This window comes from Scyliorhinus canicula, chromosome 16 (assembly GCF_902713615.1).
Source record: "Scyliorhinus canicula chromosome 16, sScyCan1.1, whole genome shotgun sequence".
Classification (NCBI taxonomy): Eukaryota; Metazoa; Chordata; class Chondrichthyes; order Carcharhiniformes; family Scyliorhinidae; genus Scyliorhinus; species Scyliorhinus canicula.
The window spans coordinates 91,509,711-91,533,346 of record NC_052161.1 but is presented as its reverse complement, the minus strand read 5'-3'; the positions used below and the strand labels follow the sequence as shown (position 1 = coordinate 91,533,346).

At 55.9% G+C, this 23,636-nt stretch overlaps 1 protein-coding gene across 3 annotated transcripts in view; it reads left to right on the top strand.

Moving 5' to 3' along the window:
- LOC119979763 (alpha-2-macroglobulin-like) overlaps positions 1-23,636 on the top strand; it is a 412,459-nt gene that overhangs the window by 182,314 nt on the left and 206,509 nt on the right. The gene's annotated exons all lie outside the window — the stretch shown is intronic.

Below are 23,636 nucleotides of genomic sequence, written 5' to 3'. Positions count from 1 at the left end.
TCTCTTTATCTGACTCTCTCACACTCTCTCCTTGTCTGGCTCTCACACACTCTCTCTCTCTCTCCTTACCTAACTCTCATACAATTCCTCCAACTCCTCCAGCCCCGTGAATTTGCCCCCATAACAAGTCCCTGAAATACTGAATCCCTTATCTAACTCTCACACTCACTCTATCTTTATCTAACTATCACACTCACTTTCTCTTTATCTGAGTCTCGCGTTCACTCTCTCCTTGTCTAACTCGGCCGTTCCAGACCCGAGTCCATAACCGTATTGAAATCCCCCCCTCCAATACCAGCCAATGCGTGTCCAGGTCCGAAGTTTTCCCCAACACCCACCTCATAAAGTCCACATTGTCCCAATTCAGGGCATAAACGTTTACCAGGACCATCGGCATCCCCTCCAACTTCCTACTGATCATCACATATCCGAACCCAGGACCTAGTAGACCCACAGCTCACTCCCTTCCCAGGTGCATTTCTTGGTCTGCCTCGTCCACTTCAGAATTTTCTCCTTGTCAAAAAATCGATGCAGCCTCCCCACCTGTGCCCTGTGTGCCTGATCCGCATCGAGGGGCCAGTCAAAGATCCTCTCCCCCATCAACCTTCCCAGCATGCTCGCCTCATACTTGCGGCCTCTGCTCCCCTGGTGCCCTCAGGCATCCTGACAATCCTCAGATTCTGCCTCCTGGAGCGGTTCTCAAGGTCTTCCAATTTCTCTCTCAGCCTTTTTTGGCTGCTCAACACCATCCCCAACTCTGTCTCCAGCGAGGCCAGCTGCTCCTCATGCTCCCCCATTGCCTCCTCCACCTTCTGGCTTTCCAGGCCTGCAACCTTCTGCCTCTGCGCAACTCTCTGAATCGCAGCTCTGAGCGGCTCCACAACCTTGGCCAAATCCTCCAATGTCTCTTTCCTCTGCTGCTGGAATTTGTTGTTCAAAAACTCCACCAGCTGCTCCAACGACCACTGGGTAACACTGCCCCATTGCCCTCTGCCATGTTCACCTATATTGCACCTCGGAAACCTTCTTGCTCCAGCTGTTCTCTTTTTCTTGTGAACTCTCACACTCTATCTCTCCTTTCTAACTCTCTCTCTCCTTATCTAACTCACACTCTCTCTCCTTACCTACTTCTCACACTCTCTCTCTCCTTATCTAACTCTCACTCCCCCTCTCTCCTGGGGCACAATTCTCCGCAACGGCCGACGCCGGCGTAAAACCCGGAGTGTTTCACGCCGGCGTCGGAGGCTGCTCCTTGCCCCCTTTTCTCCACACCCACCCCCCTGGGGGTGGCTAGGAGCAGCGTTGCTGGAAACTCGGCCACCGGGCCTTGACGCTTGCCGCCGAGAATGACGTGGCCGGCGGCACCTAAGTGACGTCAGCCGCGTATGCGCAGGTTGCCGTTGTCCTCTCCGCTGCCCCGAAAGATGTGGCGGCTTGATCTTGCGGGGTGGCGGAGGGGGAAAGAGTGCGTCTCTTAGAGACGCCGGGCCGACGATCGGCGGGCATTGATTGCGGGCCAGTCCCCTCACGAGCACGCCCATGGTGCTCGATCTTCTCTCCGCCCCCCCCACAGGCCCCACACTTGCCTGTCGCGCGCTGTTCACGCCGGCAGCGACCAGGTGTGGTTGACGCCGGCGTGAACAGGTCGAGGCCGTCAGGCCGCTTTGCCCATCCGGGCCGGAGAATCGCCGGTCGCTGTGAAAAACAGCGAGCGGCGATTCTCCGAGCGGCGTGTTGCAAAACGTGACACGCCATTTTGGGGGGGTGTGGGAGAATCGCGGGGGTGCCAAAGCGGCCCTCGCGCGATTCTCCCACCCGGCGTGGGCAGCGAAGAATTGCGCCCTTATCTTTCACACTCTCTCTCCTTATCTAACTCTCACACTCTCTCCATCTCCTTCTCTAACTTCCTCACACTCTCTCTCGCCTTATCTAACTCTCACTCTTTCCTCATCTAACTTTGACACGCTCTCTTTCCTTACCTAACTCATACTCCACAGTCTTTCCATCCTTCAGACCTTCTGTCCCTCTCTCCCTCCATCCTTCCCTTCCTCTGTCCCTAGTCCCTGACTTCCTCATACCCTCCGTCCCTTACTTCTTCACATCCTCAGTCCCTCAATCCCGCTTTCCCTCATTCCCTTTTCCCTTACTCCCCATTCCTTTCTCCCTCAGTCTCTCAGGCTCTGTGTCTGCTACCCCTCCCTCACTCTCACTGTCCCTCAGTCCCACTGCCCTTTGATCCTTTTGTCGCTCACGACCACTGTCCTTTAAAGCCTCACTCCTCTGCTCCCTCAATTTGTCACAATCCTTCTTTCTATTTTCGATTTGGTATAATGTGAGAGAAATATATCAACCAGGGAGGAATTGTGTGAATAATCATTAAAACATATTGAAGACTGAGCTTGTAGTGGACTGTTAGGGTTTTGCATCATGGGACAATTCCTGGGCTCCGCTTGACATAACGTTGCATTTTGGGATTTTGGACAATTGGACTGGCAATGGATGAGTTGGTCGCAGGATGTAGGGAAAGGGCCCCCCTGCTATAAATGACCACAGGAGCCATCAAGATTTCAAAGTAACTGGACTTTTCCACATTCAGCAGGAGGAGCAATTAACAGAAGACGATGTTTCCAGGGAGGGGGAAGCATAACCACCGATGTCAATATAATGATCTAACTTATAAGTGTTATGAAGAAGTAATTACTTTTAACTTTGTATCAGATTAAACTTTGCAACAGTTTGTGATGAAATTGAAATAGTCCAATTCTTTAGATTATTAGTATTATTTTTTTTAAAATAATTTTTATTCAAGTTTTCAAAATTTTTTACCAACAACAACAGAAAGAAATAAGGGCCGGGATTCTCCCCTACCCGACGGGGCAGGGGGTCCCGGCGTAGCGGAGTGACAGCAATTCTCCGCACCTTTGGGGGCTAGGCCTGCGCCGGAGTGGTTGGCGCCACACCGACTGGCACCGGGGCTGGCCGAAAGGCCTTCGCCGGTTCGAGCATGCGCCGGTGCGTCAGCTGCCGCTGACGTCACCACTGGCGCATGTGCGGTAGGAAGGGTCTCTTCTGCCTCCGCCATGGCGGAGGCCGTGGCGGCGGCGGAAGAAAAAGAGTGCCCCCACGGCACTGGCCCACCCGCCGATTGGTGGGACCCGATCGCGGGCCTGGCCACCGTGGGGGCACCCCCCGGGGTCCGATCGCCCCGCGCCCCCCACAGGACCCCGGGGGCCCGCTCCCACCGCCAATTTCTGTGGCGGGACTTTGGCCCATCGCGGGCCGGAGAATCGCCGCAGGGGGTTGCTGACCATCACCTAACGCTCCGCCAGGAAGTCTAGAAACGTTTGAAACCGCCGGAAGAACCCTTGCACCGACCCCCTTAGGGCAAATTTGACCCTCTCCAGTTTGATAAACCCAGCCATATCGTTGACCCAGGATTCTACGCCTGGGGGCCTCGCATCCTTCCACTGTAGAAGAATCCTGCGCCGGGCTACCAGAGACACAAAGGCCAGAATATGGGCTTCTTTCACCTCCTGCACTCTTGGCTCCGCTGCTACCCCAAATATTGCGAGCCCCCAGCCCGGCTCAACCCTGCACCCAACCTTGACAGCGTCTCCGTGACGCCCCTCCAAAAACCCTCCAGCGCAGGGCACGCCCAGAACATGTGGGTGTGGTTTGCTGGGCTCCCCGAACACGTGACACACCTGTCTTCTTTCCCAAAGAACCGGCTCAGCCTTACCCCAGTTGTGTGCGCCCTCTGCAGCACCTTAAATTGAATTAAGCTGCGCCTTGCGCAAGAAGAGGAGAAATTCACCCTCCCTTGGGCATGCGCCCACGTCCCCTCATAGATCTCCTCTCCTAGCGCCTCCTCCCACATACTTTTCAGCTCTTCCACCGAGGCCTCCTCCCCCTCCTGCATCACTTGATAGGTCGCCGAGATCCTCCCCTCTCCAACCCACGTTCCCGAGAGAACCCTGTCCTGAACACCCTCTTGACAGCAACAGTGGAAACTCCGCCACCTGCCGCCTGGAAAACGCTCTTACCTGCATGTATCTGAAGGTGTTCCCCGGGGGAGGCCAAACCTCCTCTCCAGCTCCCCCAGGGTCGCAAACTTCCCATCTACAAATAGGTCCCCCAACCGCCTAATACCTGCCCTGTGCCAGCTCAGAAACCCTCCGTCCATTCTCCCTGGGACAAACCGGTGGTTTCCCCCGTATCGGGGACCACACTGAAGCCCTCACCTCCCCCCTATGCCACCTCCATTGCCCCCAAATTTTGAGGGTAGCCGCCACCACCAAGCTCGTAGTATACCTCGCTGGGGGAAGCGGTAGCGGCGCCGTCACCAACGCCTCCAGACTCGTGCCCACACAGGACGCCATCTCCAACCTCTTCCATGCCGCCCCCTCACCCTCCATTACCCACCTACGTATCATCGCCACGTTGGCGACCCAGTAGTAACCACAGAGGTTAGCAGCGCCGAACCCCCCCCCCCCCCCCCTCCCCCCCATCCCTGCCCCGCTCCAGGAACATCCTTCTCACCCTCGGGGTCTTCTGCGCCCACACAAACCCCATAGTGCTCCTACTGACCCGCCTGAAAAAAGCCTTAGGAATCAGGATAGGGAGGCACTGGAACAAGAACAAAAACCTCGGGAGCACCGTCATTTTGACTGACTGGACCCTACCCGCTAGGGAGAGCGGCAGCGCATCCCACCTTTTAAACTCCTCTTCCATCTGCTCCTCCAGCCTCGTGAAGTTAAGCCTGTGTAAGGCCCCCCAGCTCCTAGCTACCTGTACCCCCAGGTACCTAAAACTCCTCTCCGCCCTCTTCAACGGGAGCTCCCCAATCCCCCCTACGAACAGCTCACTCTTCCCCACATTGAGCTTATACCCGGAGAAATCCCCGAACTCCCTAAGGATCCTCATCACCTCCGGCATTCCCCCCACCGGGTCCGCCACGTACAACAGCAGGTCATCCGCATATAGCGACAGCCGATGCTCCCCCCCCCGCACTATCTCCCTCCAGTTCCTCCCTCAGCGCCATGGCCAGGGGTTCCATCGCCAGCGCAAAGACCAGGGGAGACAGGGGGCACCCCTGCCTCGTCCCCCGGTACAGTCGGAAATTCTCCGACCTACTTCCATTCGTAGCCACACTCGCTACCGGGGCCTGGCAGCCTCACCCACCTAACGAACACCTCTCCAAACCTGAACCTTTTCAACACCTCCCACAGGTATCCCCATTCCATCCTATCAAAGGCCTACTCCGCATCCATCGCCGCCACTATCTCCGCCTCTCCCTCCACTGCCGGCTTCATTACAACATTTAAGAGCCTCCGTACATTAGCATTCAGCTGCCTCCCTTTCACAAAACCCGTTTGATCCTCGTGTATGACCTGCGGCATGGTGTCCTCAATCCTCATGGCCAATATCTTTGCCAGCAACTTTGCATCTACATTTAGGAGTGAAATCGATCTATATGACCCACACTGTAGGGGATCCTTATCCCGCTTCAGAATCAGGAAGATCAGCGCCCTAGACATCGTCAGTGGCAGCGCCCCCCTTTTCCCTCGCCTCGTTGAAGGTCCTAACTAGCAGCGGGCCCAGCAGGTCTGAAAACGTTTATGTAGAATTCAACCGGGAACCCGTCAGGCCCCGGTGCCTTCCCTGTCTGCATGTTCCCTATCGCTTTGACCAGCTCCTCCAGTCCAACTGGTGCCCCCCCCCCCCCCCCCACCTGCTCCTCCTCCACTCTCGGAAACCTCAGCTTGGCCAGGAAGCAATCCATCCCTCCCTCCTCCACTGGGGGCTCTGACCGGTACAGTTCCTCGTAGAAGCTCCTAAAGACCCCGTTGATGCCACTCGCACTTCGTACCAGACTCCCTCCTCCATCCCTAACTCCCCCGATCTCCCTAGCTGCCTCCCGCTTCCGGAGCTGGTGCGCCAGCATCCGACTCGCCTTTTCTCCATATTCATATACCACCCCCTGTGCCCTCCTCCACTGCGCCTCCGCTTTCCTGGTGGTCAATAAATCAAACTCAGCCTGGAGGCTACGTCGCTTCCTCAGCAATCCCTCCTCCGGGGCCTCCGCGTACCTCCTGTCTGCCCTCACCATCTCCCCCACCTACCTCTCCCTCTCTCTCCTCTCCCCCCTCTCCTTGTGTGCCCTAATGGAGATCAGCTCCCCACTAACCACCGCTTTCAGCGCCTCCCAGACCACCCCAACCTGCACCTCCCCATTATCATTAGCCTCCAGGAACCTCTCTATACACCTCCGGACCCGCCCCCTCATCAGCCAGCAACCCCACCTCTAGTCGCCACATCGGACGTTTGTCCCTCTCCTCCACCAACTCAAGGTCCACCCAATGCGGAACGTGGTCTGAGATGGCTATCGCTGAGTATTCCACGTCCTCCACCCTCGGAATCAGCACCCTGCCCAAAACAAAAAAGTCAATCCGGGAGTAGGCCTTGTGGACATGGGAGAAGAACGAGAATTCCCTAATCCTGGCCTCATAAATCTCCAGGGGTCCACCCCTCCCATCTGGTCCATGAACCCCCTCAACACCTTGGCCGCCCCCGGCCTCCTACCCGTCCTGGACCTGGAGCGATCAAGTGCCGGGTCCAGCACGTATTGAAATCCCCTCTCATTATTAGACCCCCGTCTCAAGGTCTGGAATCCGGCCCAACATACGCCGCATGAAGCCCGCATCGTCCCAATTCGGAGCGTACACATTGACTACCACCACCCGCTCCCCCTGGAGCTTGCCACTTACCATCACATATCTGCCGCCATGTCCGCCACCACGCTCGACGCCACGAACAATACTCTCTTCCCCACCAAAATTGCCACCCCCCCCGGTTCTTCGCATCTAAGCCTGAATGGAACACTTGCCCTACCCACCCCTTTCTCAACCTTACCTGATCCACCACCCTTAGGTGCATCTCCTGGAACATGGCCACATCTGCCCTCAAGCCCCTTCAGATACGCAAATACCCGGGCCCATTCAGTCCCCTTACATTGCAGATTATCAGCCAGATCCGGGGGCTATTCACCTCCTCCTCACCCCCCCCCCCCCCCCCCACCCCAGCCGATCAGCCATAGCCCTTCCTAGACCAGCCACGTGCCCGCGTACCCCGCACGGCCCTTTCCCCACAGCAGCAAATCCCCGTCCCGACCCCCTATGACAGCTCCAGTTCCCTCCTGGCCCTTTCAACAGCAACCCGGTACATCCCCCCCGCTTCACCCTCCCTCCCTCCCCCCCCCCCACCCCTAGCTAGGTCCCTCCCTAGCTGCGTTGCTCCCCCCATTGTACTCCCGTGAGTCAGCTGACTCCTGCTGACCCCGGCCACTCCCGCCGCACCAACGACCTCCCCCCCCCCCCCCCCTCCCCCCCCCCAGTGTAACACTGCCCCTTTCCCTCCCTGCCCACAAACAGGCTTATCTCCTCGCCCTTCCGGTCCCAGTGTGGGAAAAAGCCCGCGCTTCCAACTTCAGCCCCACCCCCTTCAGCCCTCTGCCCGCTCGGCCGGCCCCGCCTCCTCTGGGCGCAGCTGCCTTTTCAAGCCCAAACACACTAGCCCCATCCCAGGCCACACTCCGCCCCCCCCCCCCCCCCCCCCCCCCCCCCCATGAGTCCCCATCAACCACTACCAACCATTAACCCCCCCAGGCAGTGCACCTACCCCCCTTTACGAGCCCGACTAGCGGGCCTGAACAACGCCCCATCAACTCCCCAAAGAACAAAGGAACAAAGAAAGAACCCCCCCTCGAAGCACAACACAACCATCCCCGACCATCCCCCACACCTCAGTCTGAGTCCGGTCTTTGTGGGTGGTCCATAGGCGCCCCGGCTGTAACATGCCAAACTTCACCCCTCTCCTGTGCAGCACTGCTTTCGTCTGATTATAACCAGCCCGCTTCCTCGCCATCTCCGCACTCCAATCTTGGTAGATTCGGACCTCCGCATTCTCCCATCTGCTGCTCCGCTTCTTCTTGACCCACCTAAGCACACACTCTCGATCAGCGAACCGGTGGAACCGCACCAGCACCGCCCTCGGCGGCTCGCTGGGCTTGGGCTTCCTCGCCAGCACCCAGTGGGCCCCCTCCAGCACCAAGGGCCCTTGGAAGGACCCCGCTCCCATCAGCGAATTCAACATGGTGACCACATAGGCTCCCATGTCCGATCCCTCCAGCCCCTCCAGGAGGCCCAGGATCCGCAAATTCTTCCGCCTCGGCCGGTTCTCCATCTCCTCGAACCTCGCCTGCCACTTCTTGTGGAGCGCCTCGTGCGCCTCCACCTTCACCGCCAGGCCTAGGATCTCATCCTCGTTCTCCGAGACCTTTTGCCAGACCTCACGGATCGCCGCCCCTTGGGCCGTCTGGGTCTCCAGGAGCTTGTCAAATGAGGCCTTTAGCGATTCCAGCAACTCTGCCTCAAGCTCCCTAAAGCAGCGTTGGAGCAGTTCCTGCTGCTCTTGCGCCCACTGCGTCCACGCTGCCTGGTCCCCGCCCGCCGTCATCTTGGTCTTCCTCCCTCGCACCTTTCTCTGCTCCAATGCCACTTTTTAAATCGCCCCGCTCCTGGTCCAATCCATACACCAGCAGGGAAATGTTGCTCTTACCTTCCCACACCGGGAAAAGTCAAACAAGCGCCGTTTGGGGCCCTAAAAAGAGCCCAAAAGTCCTATGCTAGCGGGAGCTGCCGAACGTGCGACTTAGCTCCGCATAGCCACAACCGGAAGTCGATTATTACTCAACACTGTATTCACCACCTGTGTGGTCGGCAGCCATAAATTTCTCCCCATATGATGAAGGAGTCTCAGATTAGCAAATGTCTCGGGATGTGACCTGTTATCATTTCTAATGGTCATAGGAGAGCCCTCGGACATTTGGGAGAATGACCTCACCATGTAATCCTTTGAGGGCCTTGAATAAACATTACCAGTTAGGAAAAGGCAAGGATTCAGAAGAGTGGGAGGAGTAAAGTGGAGTGGTAAAGAAGGTCTAAAATGTATATAACCTCTGCTCTCTTAAGTGAGATGTGTTTTGACTGACTTCTTGAGTGGAGGCAGAACTTCGTCTCCCGGCAGTAAAGATCTTGAATAAAGCTCATGCACAGAACCTGTCACATTTGATCCTTGGCTACTTTTTCAAGCCTAACAATGTATTTATTAACGTTAAGGAAAAAACACGCACTGCAAGAAGGACTTGTTGGAACTAACAATTCTACGGACACGTGCTTGTAGGATTAGAATAGCGGTTTTAATATACTTACAACAGAACTTTCGGTGAACTGGCTGGCTGACCCTGTGGCACGGATCTTATACAGCAGCTCCAGGGGGGGGAGTCCTGGGCGGAGCAAAGGGAGGAGCCCAGTACAAACTCTCGAGTACTCCCAGAGCTACTCCCCTTGGTGGTCAGGTAGTGCAACTGCACTTACAATATTGATGCATAATACAGATTATAATACCGTGTGAATTCTCATACACCACATTCACCCCCTGTGAAAAAAATCGAGTCCGGCGGGGGTGGTGGCTCACAGAGTTAGTCTGTCCGGTGGACGAATTGTTCGTTTCGATTTGCGGAGCACCGGGGTTGCAGCCTCTTGCGGTGGCTGGGTGGGTGTTGAGAGCTGGGGTACGATGGCAGACTCCGGGGCGGGTCTCGTCCAAACTTCATACACCTCTGGCTCGATCGGAGACTGGGGGCGCTGGGGGAGGGCTGGCCTGGCGCGTGGAACCGGTGGGGTGAGCTTGCGGAATCGGGGACGCGAGTGGGCGGCCGCATAGGGAACAGGGTAAGGGGTTCCTCAGTGGGGGTAGGGGGGGGTGGATCTAGTGGGTGCCAGGTCCCGAAGGGATACTGTGTCCTGGCGACCGTCCGGAAACTCCACGAATGCGTACTGGGGGTTGGAATGGAGGAGGCGCACCTTTTCAACGAGGGGGTCAGTTTTGTGCCCCCTGACATGCTTCCTCAGGAGGACCGGGCCTGGTTTCCTCAGCCATGCCGGAAGTGAGACCCCCGTGGTAGTGCCCTTAGAAAAAATGAAGAGCCGCTCGTGAGGGGTTTGATTTGTAGCTGTACAGAGGAGGGATCTGATTGCGTGGAGTGCGTCTGGGAGGACTTCTTGCCATTGGGAGACTTGGCGTTTTCTAGACCGGAGGGTCAGTAGGACGGTCTTCCAGACCGTTGCGTTCTCCCTCTCCACCTGCCCGTTCCCCCTGGGGTTGTAGCTGGTAGTCCTGCTCGAGGCGATGCCCTTGTCGAGCAGGTACTGACGCAGCTCGTCGCTCATAAAGGACGAACCCCGGTCGCTGTACACGTAGCTGGGGAAACAGAACAGGGTGAAGACACTATGCAGGGCCCTAATGACTGTGTGGGAGGTCATATCGGGGCATGGAATGGCAAAAGGGAATCGGGAGAACTCATCGATGATGTTGAGGAAATAAATGTGTTTATTAGTGGAGGGGAATGGCCCTTTGAAATCGATCGCAAGGCGTTCAAAGGGCCTAGAAGCCTTGACCAGGTGGGCCCTGTCTGGTCTATAGAAGTGCGGTTTGCACTCTGCACAGATCGGGCAGTCCCTGGTGACCGCTTTTACCTCCTCATTGGAGAAAGGCAGGTTTTGGGCTCTGATGTAGTGGGCGAGCCAGGTGACCCCTGGGTGGCAGAGGTCCACGTGGATGGCTTTCAGACGGCTGATCTGCACGCTGGTGCATGTCCCGTGGGATAGGGCATCCGAGGGCTCATAGAGCTTCCCCGGTCGATATTTAATATCATAACTATAGGTGGAGAGTTCGATCCTCCACCGAAGGATTTTATCATTTTTTATTTTGCCACTTTGCGAGTTGTCAAACATGAAGGCAACCGATCGTTGGTCGGTGATGAGGGTGAACCTCCTACCTGCGAGGTAGTGCCTCCAGTGACGAACAGCCTCCACGATGGCTTGCGCTTCCTTCTCGACAGAGGAGTGTCGGAGTTCTGAAGTGGATAGGGTACGGAAGAAAAATGCAACGGGCCTCCCTGCCTGATTTAAAGTGCCTGCTAGAGCTACCTCTGAGGCGTCACTCTCAACCTGAAAGGGAGTGGATTCATCCACCGCCCGCATGGCTGCTTTGGCAATGTCCTCCTTGATGCAGCTGAAGGCCTGGCGCACCTCAGCAGACAGGGGAAATCGTGTGGCCTTAAAGAGTGGGCGGGCTTTGTCCGCATATTGAGCGACCCACTGGGCGTAGTATGAAAAGAACCCCAAGCACCGTTTGAGGGCCTTGGGGCAATGAGGGAGGGGGAGTTCTAAGAGGGGGCGCATGCGGTCCGTGTCTGGGCCCAGGACTCCGTTCTCCACGACGTAGCCAAGGATGGCCAGTCTGTTGTGCGGAAAACGCATTTCTCCTTGTTATAAGTGAGGTTTAATTTCTGTGCCGTCTGGAGAAACGGTGGAGGTTGGCGTCATGGTCCTGCTGGTCATAGCCACAGATGGTAACATTGTCCAGATACGGAAACGTGGCCCACAGCCCGTACTGGCCTACCATTCGGTCCATTGCTAGTTGGAACACCGAAACCCCGTTAGTGACGCCGAAGGGAACCCGGAGGAAATGGAAGAGGCGGCCATCGGCCTCGAACGCCGTGTAGTGGCGGTCCTCCGGGCGGATTGGGAGATGGTGGTATGCAGACTTTAGATCCACCGTGGAAAATAGCCGATATTGGGCGATCTGATTAACCATGTCTGCAATTCTGGGGAGGGGATACGCGTCTAGGAGCGTAAAGCGATTTATGGTCTGGCTATAGTCGACGACAATGCAAAATTTTTCCCGGTCTTGACGACCACCACCTGAGCTCTCCAGGGACTATTACTGGCCTCTATGATCCCCTCACTGAGCAGCCGTCGGACCTCCGATCGGATAAAGACCCTATCCTGTAGGCTGTATCGCCTGCTGCGAGTAGCTACTGGTTTGCAATCTGGAGTGAGATTGGCGAAGAGAGGAGGGGGGGGCGATGCGCAGCGTGGCTAGGCTGCAGATAGTGAGTGGGGGCAGGGGCCCGCCGAAGCTGAGTGTGAGGCTCTTGAGGTTGCACTGGAAATCTAGGCCTAATAATTTGGCAGCGCGGTAGCTGGGGGGCCGTGCGGCACAGGCCTGGGGGTATTGTTGGTCAGGGGTCCACGATGAGGTCGCGGGGTCCGCGGGAAACGACGTGAAACTGCGGAAGGAGACTTCCATAGTGGTAGCAGCCTCCACGGTACTATCTAAGTCCTGGGCCCCCTTTTCTAGCAGTATTTGGCGCACATAGTTAGATCTAAGGCCCGCTACGAAAACGTCCCACACAGCAAGCTCCCTATGTTCAGCCGCGGTAACGGCTTGATAATTACAGTCATTGGAAAGATTGTTCAGTTCCCGTACAAACTCAGCTAGCGTTTCTGTAGGCCGCTGACGGCGAATCGTAAACACGTGGCGTGCATAAACCTCGTTAATGGGCCTAACCTACATTTTGTCCAATATCGCCAGCGCTGCGGTGTAAGAACTGGCCGGATTTAGCTGTGTGGAGAGATCTGTGGCTTATCCTCGCATGCAGTAGTTTTTGTTCCTCCGTTGTTCCGGCGGTTCTGGCTTCTGCCAGGTAGGCTTTAAAACATCTCCGCCAATGGGAAAAAATTTCCTTAGCCTCTGCATCCTGCGGGTCGAGTTCTAGGTGTCCGGGCTTGAGGGCTGCTTCCATAATTTACTTCGACTGTTTCGTAAGTATATTAAATTGTTGGAACCAACAATTCTACGGACACGTGCTTGTAGGATTACAAGCGGTTTTAATATACTTACAACAGAGCCAGCCTGTTAGCCGTTGAACTTTCGGTGAACTGGCTGGCTGACCCTGTGGCACGGATCTTATACAGCAGCTCCAGGGGGAGGAGTCCTGGGCGGAGCAAAGGGAGGAGCCCAGTACAAACTCTCGAGTACTCCCAGAGCTACTCCCCCTGGTGGTCAGGTAGTGCAACTGCACTGACAATATTGATGCATATATACAGATTATAATACCATGTGAATTCTCATTCACCACAGGACTATAATACACTACCATAGGAACAGGAGTAGGCCATTCAGCCCCTCGAGCCTGTCCTGCCATTTAATGAGGTCATGGCCGGGATTCTCCACCCAGCCACGCCGCATTTCTGCCCCGACCAGCCGGCGGGTTTCGCCGTTACACCAGCCGGTCAATGGGGTTTCCCTTTGTGGGGCAGCCCCACACCATCGGGAAACTCCTGGGCGATGGCATAATAGAGAATCATGCCGGCGGAGAATCCCGGGCCATGGCTGATCTCCGACCTAACTCCATGGGCTGGATTCTCCGTTAGCCGATGCTGAAATCAGAAAACACAATCAGGCAGAGAATAGCTTCTCACGCCAAAATCGCGGGAGATGCAGGCGTGACGCCAAATCGGGATTCTCCGGCCCTCAAATACGAAGTAAATGCGGCGCTCACCGCATGACCTGAAAGCACAGGAGGCATATCATTAGCGGGCCTGGCACCTGATTCTCCAGGGCCTCCGCGATTCAGTACCTCGGATGGGCTGATTTCCCGATGGTGTGTTTCTAATGTGCTTTTTAAAATCATGAACCTGCATGAAGTGTTGGCTCGTGTCGGCTTGAGAGATAAACAGACACTTCCAACACTGATGAAGGTTCAACTCAATTTTATTAACTACTTCTAACTAACTAACACACGATGACTGTGGGTCTAAATAATGCTAACTTAAACTAGAGACCTAAGCCTTGTCCGAACCAGTTGATTCTCTCAGCACGTGGTGTGAGTCTGTGCCGGGCTGGATGAGTTCCTGTTACACTCAGAGGCAGCACCCAGAATGAGCGGGAACCATGGTGCCCTCTGCCTTTATAGTGTGTGTATTCTAACTGGTGATTGGCTGCGGTGTTTGTACATGTTGATTGGTCCCTGTGTGTGTCCATCAGTGTGTGTCTGCACCATGATATATTGGTGTATATTATGACATTCCCCATTTTAAAAAAAAATGTTGATATAAGCATCTGATAATAAATAGTGTGGGTGTGTGGAGAATGTACCTAGCTACGTGTGAGGTGCGAAGACAGGTGCGAATACAAGGAACAAGACTATTTACAGAGGAAGGTGCCTGGTGCAGATGACTACCATGAACTGGAAAAACTAACGAATCTATTTACAAATTACTGGATAACAAATGCAACAATAAAGGATATAGGAAAAAATATTTCAGAGAGTCCACATGTGTGCAGAGTTCATAAGTTCAGTCTCTGAGGTGGGCGACGAACTCTGGTTGAACGCCTCAAGGGTGGGGCAATGGCTGGTGCATCAGGAGCCGGGAGGGCTGCAGCATTGTCAGGGGCAGGCAGAGCGACCGGAAGCGCTGCACAGTCCACGGCGGGATCAGTAGAAGAGCTGGTCGGAGGATCCCGTGACGACCCTGGAATCAGGCGAAGAGCACGCCTGTTGCGGCGCCCAATTAATCCATCCGGTAAGCGGAGCAGGAAGGAGCGGGGGGCCACCTGTCTTAGAACAACAGCAGGCGCAGACCAGCCACCATCCGGGAGGTGGAAGCGATCCTTGTCGTGTGGATGGATGTCGGGAAGGTCAACAACCCGTGAGTCATAAGAAGTTTTCTGCTGCAGTTGAGACATGTGCATGCGGTGGAGCACGGGGACATAATCCAGGTTGGGAGCAAGAATTGATGGCACCGTCGTTCTGAGGGTGCGGTTCATTAGCAGCTGAGCAGGCGACAGGCCAGTGAAGAGCGAGGCGGAGCGATAGGCCAGCAGAGCAAGATGGAAATCTGAGCCGGCGGCGGCGGCCTTGCTGAGGAGCGGCTTAACGATGTGGACCCCCTTTTCCGCCTTCCCATTGGATTGAGGGTATAGGGGACTGGATGTAACGTGCTCGAAAATTGTAGTGCTGAGCGAAGCCGGCCCATTCCTGGCTCGCGAAGCAGGGGCCATTGTCCGACATGACCGTCAGCGGAATGCCATGTCGAGCAAACGTCTCCTTACATGCCCTGAACACAGCCGAGGATGTGAGGTGGTGCAGCCTGATGACCTCCGGGTAGCTGGAGAAGTAGTCGATGATGATGACGTAATCCCTGCCCAAGGCATGGAACAAGTCGATGCCCACTTTGGTCCAAGGCGATGTGACGAGCTCATGGGGCATCAGGGTCTCCCGTGGTTGGGCGGGCTGGAAACGCTGGCAGGTAGAGCAGTTGAGCACCACATTGGCGATGTCATCATTGATGCCTGGCCAGTAGACGGCTTCTCTGGCCCTGCGGCGACACTTCTCGATGCCTAAGTGTCCTTCTTGGAGTTGCTCCAACACTAGCTGGCGCATGCTTTGTGGGACAACGATGTGATCCAATTTCAGGAGCACCCCGTCAACAACCGGCAGGTCATCGCGGACGTTGTAAAATTGCGGGCATTGGCCCTTGAGCCACCCGTCTGACATTAGGTGCATCACCCGCTGCAGAAGATCAGCTGCTATCTCGCGGCGAATCTGCATCAGTCGTGCATCCGTAGCTGGCAAATGGGAGGCTGCAAACTGAACTTCGGCGTCTGTTTGGCAAATGAAGCTGATCATATGGAGTTGTGATCGACGTTGAGAGGGCATCGGCAACGGCAATGTCCTTGCCAGGGGTATAGATCAGTTGAAAGTCGTACCTGTGTGTATTCTAACTGGTAATTGGCTGCGGTGTTTATATGTTGATTGGTTCCTGTGTGTGTCCATCAATGTGTGTCTGCACCATGATACACTGGTGTATATTATGACACTGCTGAGCGAGAGAGAGGAGGGAGGAAGAGGTGTGGGGTGACTGCAGACTTCCGGTTTGGACAGCAGCCGTGCTGGCTGCGGCAGTGGGGGGCCTGCCAGGGAGGGAGGGGGGACAGGCCAAGCAGCCGGGGAGCCCCCCTACAGGACAGGGGCCATTACCCAGGCACCGACCGCCATTACGGTGGCCATCTTGCTGACCACCCACCTCGGCCCCTGGTTGCACACAGTGACAGTGCCGTATCGATAGGCACGCACCTCCGGCCACCCTACCCAACAGGCAGACACCCACCGGGGGACCAACCAGGGCCACACCGACGGCAGCCCCCCAGTGAGGGCAGTGCCAGCCAAAAGTGCCCCTGGCAGCAGCGATGGACGCCAGGACTGGGGGCACCTAGGGGCCAAGGCGTGGGGGTGGAGGTGGAGAGAATAAGCATGGGTGGGGCCTGCTGTGCCAAACGGGGGCCACTGTGTAGCCCATGGCACCTGGTTGAGCACGGCTGTGTGCCCCATGTTAACGTGTTTACCTTGCACCCCCTGCAGAAAATGATGGCTTTTGGTCATGCTGCGATGTTGGTCACTGTGGCGATGTCCGCAGCCCTGCATGAAGCCCTATGGCAGCATGAGCGGGGGCGCTCAGAGAGGAGGCGGAGGCTGCAGCAGAGGAGCGCCTGCAAGGGGACAGTTGGCAGCCGCTCAGGCTTGAGGGCTGCCCGCTCAACAGGGCAAGGACGGAGAGGAGGAGGAGCTGCATGGACGCCACCATCTCAGACCCACATCCTCTCATCTTCCACACCACCAAACCCCCTCACCTCCCACGCCACCAAATGACCCGCATGCAACCTCTCCCCCCCCCCCCCCCCCCCCCTCCTCCTCGTTACACGTACCTGCGGTGCAATGAGCTAGGAGCACTGGGTTGGCAGTGACAGCAGGTCTGGTCCATGGGATGGAGGAGGATGATACGATGAGCTCCGTGCTCCCCATTGTTTGACAATGTCTAACTCATGCCCACAGTAACACCTTCCACCTGGGTGATCCCAGCATGCGAGCTGGCCAGTCCATCACACGGCCCTGGAGAATCCCTGGTCGGGGAGGTGGGGTGGGAAAGGTTCACCCACGGGCCTTCAATCATCCCCCACTCCCACTGGCCAGCACTGACCACCCCACCACATCCATCAGGAAGAGCACAGAGGCAGGTTTCAACGGTGTTTACAGGAGTTTAATGTGAAGAGGTAAATACAGTCTGTGCCCTAGCCTCTATAACCAAACTGTGCCTGCACCCATGCCAACTTAACTGGTGTCTAACTTTCAGGCCTTACGAGCCCTAACACATCCCCAGATGGTACAGCAGGAGTGGAGGCGGACTGCTGTGACTCCTGCTCTGCGAAGAGGGTCCCCGGTGGCGCAAGTCTCCTGGGGCAGCCCGGCCTGGATGAGCTCGGCTGATGCTCGGGCATCCTAAGTGGCATGGTGCCACCCTGTTCTACCCGCTGCCCACCAGATGCACCAGGGACTGGAGGGGGGGTGAGAGAGGGGGTGTCCAAGGTGCTGCGGAGGGTCACCGGCACAGGCTCCAGCACCTCCTCCCTCAGGGTGCACGATGGCCCCGGGCTACTCCATGGGGCGGGTGTGAAAGTGGCGCCATCCCCTGAGTCTCCACCAGGGACATTCGCGGCCATGGAGCACAGGGAGTGGTCCATTTCCGTCTGGGACTGCACCACATCACGCTGCGCCTGTGCCATCACCCTGAGGGTCTATGCCCTCATCAGCCAGTGAGTGGGCCATTTCTCTTTGGGACTGGGTCACCTCCCTCTGTGTCTGCACCACGCCGGCCTGCGCCTGTGCAATGTTGCCGACACTCTCAGCAATGGCCTGCTGTGACTGGGCCACGCTGAGGAGCGCTGCTGCAATCTCCAGGTGGCTCTGGCAGTTGAGAGGGTAGCCCTGACCTGAGCTTCAGTCCCCGCCTGCACAGAATGCCCCAGGCCTTGCAGACGCTGACCCATATCCGACACCACCACCCCCATTGCCTCCCCCGCGGACGCGACCTATGCAGTTTCGGCCTGGATGGCACGCATTACCGGCATCAACCCCTGCTTCTGGACGCGGATGGACTCCTCCACATACGCCCGCAGGTGCTGGACGCCGGCCGTCATCCCTCCCGTAGATCCTGGGTCCCTGCCTGCATCTCCACTGTGGCTGGGACTGCATGTTCCAGGAGCCCGGGATCCGTCTGGGCGGCAGCTGGTTCCTGGAGCTGGACAGCCCTCCGACACTCCGGCCCCTCGGCTGCTCCTACCTCCCCCTGCTGTACCGGATGCGATGTGTGCTGGGCACCAGATTGTGTCCTAGGAGCCTCTTCACTAGTTTTCCCAACCGAGGTGATAGTCTCTGAGATGGTGGAAGATGTTGGAGATAGCTGTGACGGAAGGTCCATGTCCACCTCTGACCTGAACTCCGGGTCTCCTGGGTCTCAGGAATTTTGTAAACCTACGTTGCACTCTCTCCAAGGAGAAATATTCATCCTGATGTGTGGTGCCCAGAACTGCTCACATGACTCCAATTGAGGTTTAACCAGGGTTTTGTATAGCTGCAGCGTAACACCTGTGTCTGTATATTCCAATCCTTTAGATATAAAGGCTACATTCATTAGACTTTTTGATTATTTTCTGCACCTGTTCCTAGCATTTTAAGGACCTAATCACCTGAACCCCCAAGTCTCTTTGGACATCCACTATACCTAATCTCTTTCCATTTAGAAAGTACTTTCCTCTATCCTTTTTTGGTCAAAATGGATAATCTCACCCTTGCTTACATTAAAATCCATCTGCCACAATTTTTCCACAATTCACGTGATCTGTCAATATCTCATTTAAATTTTCTATTGCCAAAAAAGGCATCAGCAATGGCACCGACAAAACTGCATGCACACAGTAATACAGGAAATTACCCCTTGGTTCCAACCACCTACATTCCCTGGAAATCTGAGACGCCCAAACAACGTCTAATATTATATAACTCCACGAGCTAAATCCAGCAAATAATTACCATATATAGGTTATGTGGCCACATCTGGGAAAACCATCTTCAGGTTCAGTGAAGGCGAACTCTGCTCGGTTCGGAGTTTGATCCTAACTGACTGCCTGTTTAGCAATACCTTGTTTCGGAGACAGTTTCTGTAGCTGGGTACGGCTGATGGTAGCTGTGTCTGTGTTTTTCTCTGTCTCTCTTTCTCCCCAATCATTGCACTATGGATGCAGCATTTTTCCCTTTGCTGTTATCCACCCCGTGGAGTCGGCTTTTTGCATATATGTGTCAATTTCCTTATCTCTCCACATTGACATTTGCTTTTCTATATCCCAATTGTTTACTTCCTGTCAGCTCGGTAATCAATTGTTTTTCCTATTTCTGTGATAATTCACATCGCAACATCCATTTCGACATCTTCCTGTTTTATTTTCTTTCACCCCAAGTTCATTTTTTATCCTTAATTCCCCTCAATTCATAACACCATCAGTCTCTCAGTGGCTTTTTGCTCATTAACTCACATAAGGTCTCTGTTCTAGACGTTTACTCTATCTGTCTCTTTCTTTGTTTGTGTCTCTCTCTGCAAAACTCTTTCACCCTCAGCATGTCTCTTTATCTCTCTCTCCATCTGAGGCACTCTCAATTACGACACGAAAGTTAGGTCAGTAATCAAAGGCTTTAATAAGCAGTGAACAATGGCAGCCTCCATGAGAAGTGTGCTCGCAAAATGGAGTCTCATCTTAAGTACTGTTTCCCAGGGGGCGTAGCCAGAGGCGGAGTCCCCCAGGGTTCCAAGCCTCTTAAAGGGGCACTGTATTCCGATCATCACAAGCCTCTTAAAGGGGCAAGGTATTCCGATCATCACATTCACCCCCTGTTCAAAAAAAACACATAGTCCGTCGGGGATGAAGTGTTTTTAAATTATAAGTTCAGTCTTTGTGGTGGTCTGATAGTCCGTGCTGACTTTCGCCGCTCCGGTGGTGGCGCCGTGGATGCGGTCGGTTCCGATGGTGGTCTATCCGGGAGCACGGTTGACTGAAGCTTTGTCCGCCTTGGAGAGGGGGGGGGTATCAGGAGTGATTAGGGTGGTCGGTGTCGGCTGGGGGGCAGGGGGCGCTATGGAGGGGGCGCTGTCGAAGTCGGCGTTCGGTGTAGGGCCGGGAGCGTCGGTAGAAGGAGGGGGTCGGTGGGAGGATCGGTGGAGTCAGTGGGAGAGCCAGCGGGTGCCAGGTCTCGCAGGGATACAGTATCCTGCCTGCCATCGGGGTGCTCGACGTAGGCATAACGAGGGTTTGCGTGCAGCAGGTGGACCCTCTCGACTATGGGATCTGTTTTATGGCTCCTCACATGCCTCCGGAGTAGGACGGGACCCGGAGTCGTCAGCCAGGGTGGAAGCGAGACTCCAGAGGTGGACTTCCTGGGGAAGACAAACAAACGATTGTGAGGGGTCTCGTTCGTGGCCGTACAGAGGAGCGACCTAATGGAGTGCAGGGCATCGGGTAGGACCTCCTGCCAGTGGGCGATAGGGAGACTCCTTGACCGTAGGGCTAGGAGGACAGCCTTCCAAACTGTCGCGTTCTCCCTCTCCACTTGCCCGTTTCCCCGCGGGTTATAGCTCGTCGTCCTGCTCGAGGCGATGTCCTTGCTGAGCAGGTACCGACGCAGCTCATCGCTCATGAACGATGTACCCCGGTCGCTGTGGATATAAGCGGGGAAACCAAACAGAGCGAAGGTGCTGCGCAGTGCCTTGATCACGGAGGCCGAGGTAGTATCGGGGCAGGGGACAGCAAAAGGGAAGCGGGAGAATTCATCGATGACGGTGAGGAAATAGATGTTACGGTTGTTGGACGGGAGAGGCCCTTTGAAGTCCACGCTTGGTCGTTCAAAGGGCCCAGAGGCTTTTATCAGGCGGGCCTTGTCTGGTCGATAGAACTGCGGTTTGCATTCTGCACAGATCTGGCATGCCTTAGTCATGGTCTTGACCTCCCCTGTGGAGTAGGGCAGGTTGCGGGACTTGATGAAGTGGGCAAGCCGGGTGACCCCCGGGTGGCAGAGGTCATCGTGGATGGCTCTCAGGCGGTCCAATTGCGCGTTGGCGCACGTGCCGCGAGACAGGGCATCTGGGGACTCGTTGAGCTTCCCCGGGCGATATTTAATATCGTACATATAGGTGGAGAGCTCTATTCTCCACCTCAGAATCTTGTCGTTCTTTATTTTGCCCCGTTGTGCGTTATCGAACATAAAGGCGACTGACCGTTGGTCGGTGATGAGGGTGAACCTCCTACCAGCTAGGTAGTGCCTCCAGTGTCGCACGGCCTCCACTATGGCTTGTGCCTCCTTCTCGACTGCAGAGTGTTGAATTTCCGAGGCGTTGAGGGTTCGGGAGAAGAACGCTACTGGTCTGCCCGCTTGGTTGAGGGTAGCAGCCAGGGCGACGTCTGATGCATCGCTTTCTATTTGAAAGGGGATGGCTTCGTCCACCGCGTGCATGGTGGCCTTGATGATGCCGGCCTTGATACGGTTGAAAGCCGACTGGGCCTCATCCGTCAGAGGAAAAACCGTGGTCTTAATGAGTGGCCGGGCTTTGTCCCCATATCTGGGGACCCACTGGGCGTAATAGGAGAAAAGCCCCAAGCACCGTTTGAGTGCCTTGAGGCTACGGGGGAGGGGGAGTTCGTTAAGGGGACGCATGCGGTCGGGGTCCGGGCCTAGGACCCCGTTCTCCACGACGTAGCCGAGGATGGCGAGCCGGGTTGTGTGGAACACGCATTTCTCTTTGTTGTAGGTGAGGTTGAGGGCCCGGGCAGTCTGGAGGAACTTCCTCAGGTTTGCGTCGTGGTCCTGCTGGTCATGGCCGCAGATGGTGACGTTGTCCAAGTACGGGAAGGTCGCCCGTAAGCCGTACTGGTCCACCATTTGATCCATCGCCCTCTGGAAAACGGAGACTCCGTTTGTAACACCAAAGGGTACCCTGAGGAAGTGAAACAGCCGACCGGCTGCTTCAAAAGCCGTGTAGGGGTGGTCCTCTGAGCGAATAGGGAGTTGGTGGTAGGCCGATTTGAGGTCAACCGTGGAGAATACCCAATACTGGGCAATTTGGGTCACCATTTCAGCTATTCGGGGAAGTGGGTACGCATCGAGTTGTGTGAAGTGGTTTATTGTCTGGCTATAATCCACAACCATGCGTTGCTTTTCCACGGAGCGGACTACTAATACCTGGGCCCTCCAAGGGCTGTTGCTGGCCTCTATGACCCCCTCTTTTAGTAGCCGCTGAACCTCCGACTTGATGAAAGTCAAGTCTTGGGTACTGTACCGGCGACTCTTGGTGGCGATGGGCTTACAGTCGGGAGTGAGGTTCGCGAAGAGGTGGGGTGGCACAACTTTGAGTGTCGCCAGGCTGCAGACTGTGAGTGGGGGCAGGGGTCCGCTGAACTTCAGTGTCAGGCTCCGGTGGCTGCACTGAAAGTCGAGGCCAAGCAGCAGGGGGGCGCAGAGTTGAGGAAAAATGTACAGTTTAAAACGGGAGTATTTCGCGCCTTGAATTGTGAGGTCAGCGACACAATGCCCCGTGATTTGAACCAAATGGGACCCTGAGGCGAGGGCGATAGTTTGGGAGGCGGGATGGGTGCGCAGGGAGCAGCGCCTTACCGTGTCTGGGTGGATAAAGCTCTCCGTGCTCCCGGAGTCGAACAGGCAGGGAGTGTCTTGGCCGTTGATTCGCACCCGCATCATCGAGTTTCGTAGGTGTTTCGGCCGTGATTGATCAAGCGTGATCGCTCCTAGGTGCGGGCCGTCAGAGTCGGACTCACAAAATGGCCGCCCGGAGTCACAAGATGGCCGCCGCCGCCGGTCGCACGTGTCGGGTTTCGAAGATGGCCGCCGCCAAGATGGCCGCTCCCATGACTCGCACGAGGTCGATGACGCGTCAGAAGTGGGCGTGTCTGGCCGCAGTGCAGCCGCGTTGCGGGGTCTGTGAGGCCGGGAGCTTGATTTCTGGGCCCGGTGAGACTTTTGTTTGTGGCCTTTGGGCCCAGCCAGGCAGACTTTCGCGAAGTGCCCTTTCTTCCCGCAGTCGTTGTAGATCGCGGATCGGGCCGGACAACGCTGACGTGGGTGCTGGCCTTGCCCACAGAAATAGCATGGGGAGCCCCCGGAGTGATTGGATCGATGCGTGGCACAGGCCTGTAGCGTGGCCGAGTCTGGAGGGGATCAAGAGGGATTCGTAAGGTCCGCGGAGTACGTACGGAGATTACGGTGGGCCGTTTTGAGAGAAAAGCTGAGCGTTACCGTGCCTTGGAGATCCTTCGCCCCGTCTTCTAGGAGCCGCTGCCGGATGTACGATGACCTGATGCCAGACACAAGGGCATCGCGGATGTGTAAGTCCCTGTGTTCTTCAGCCGTCACTGCTTTGTGGTCGCAGTTCCTCGCGAGCGCGGTGAGTCTTTCCACGAACTCGTCCAGCATTTCCCCGGAGCGCTGGTTGCAGGTCGAGAGCAAATGCCTGGCATGTACCTCATTGGTAGTCTTTATGAAGCGTTTCTTCAATATTTCGATCGCCGCCTCATAGGTCGTAGCGGTTTCAATCATGGCGGAGATTCGGTGGCTCACCCGGCCATGTAAGAAGCGCAGCTTGCGAGCGCTGTCGACATCAGACGGTGAGGAGTCCAGATAATCCTCAAAACACCGGAGCCAATGTTTAAAGATTTCCGAGGCTTCAGGCGTCCTGCCATCCAGGTTGAGTTTCTCTGGTTTCAGACCGCTGTCCATCTTGATGTGCACTGCTTATTAAATTGAGGCACTCTCAATTACGACACAAAAGTTA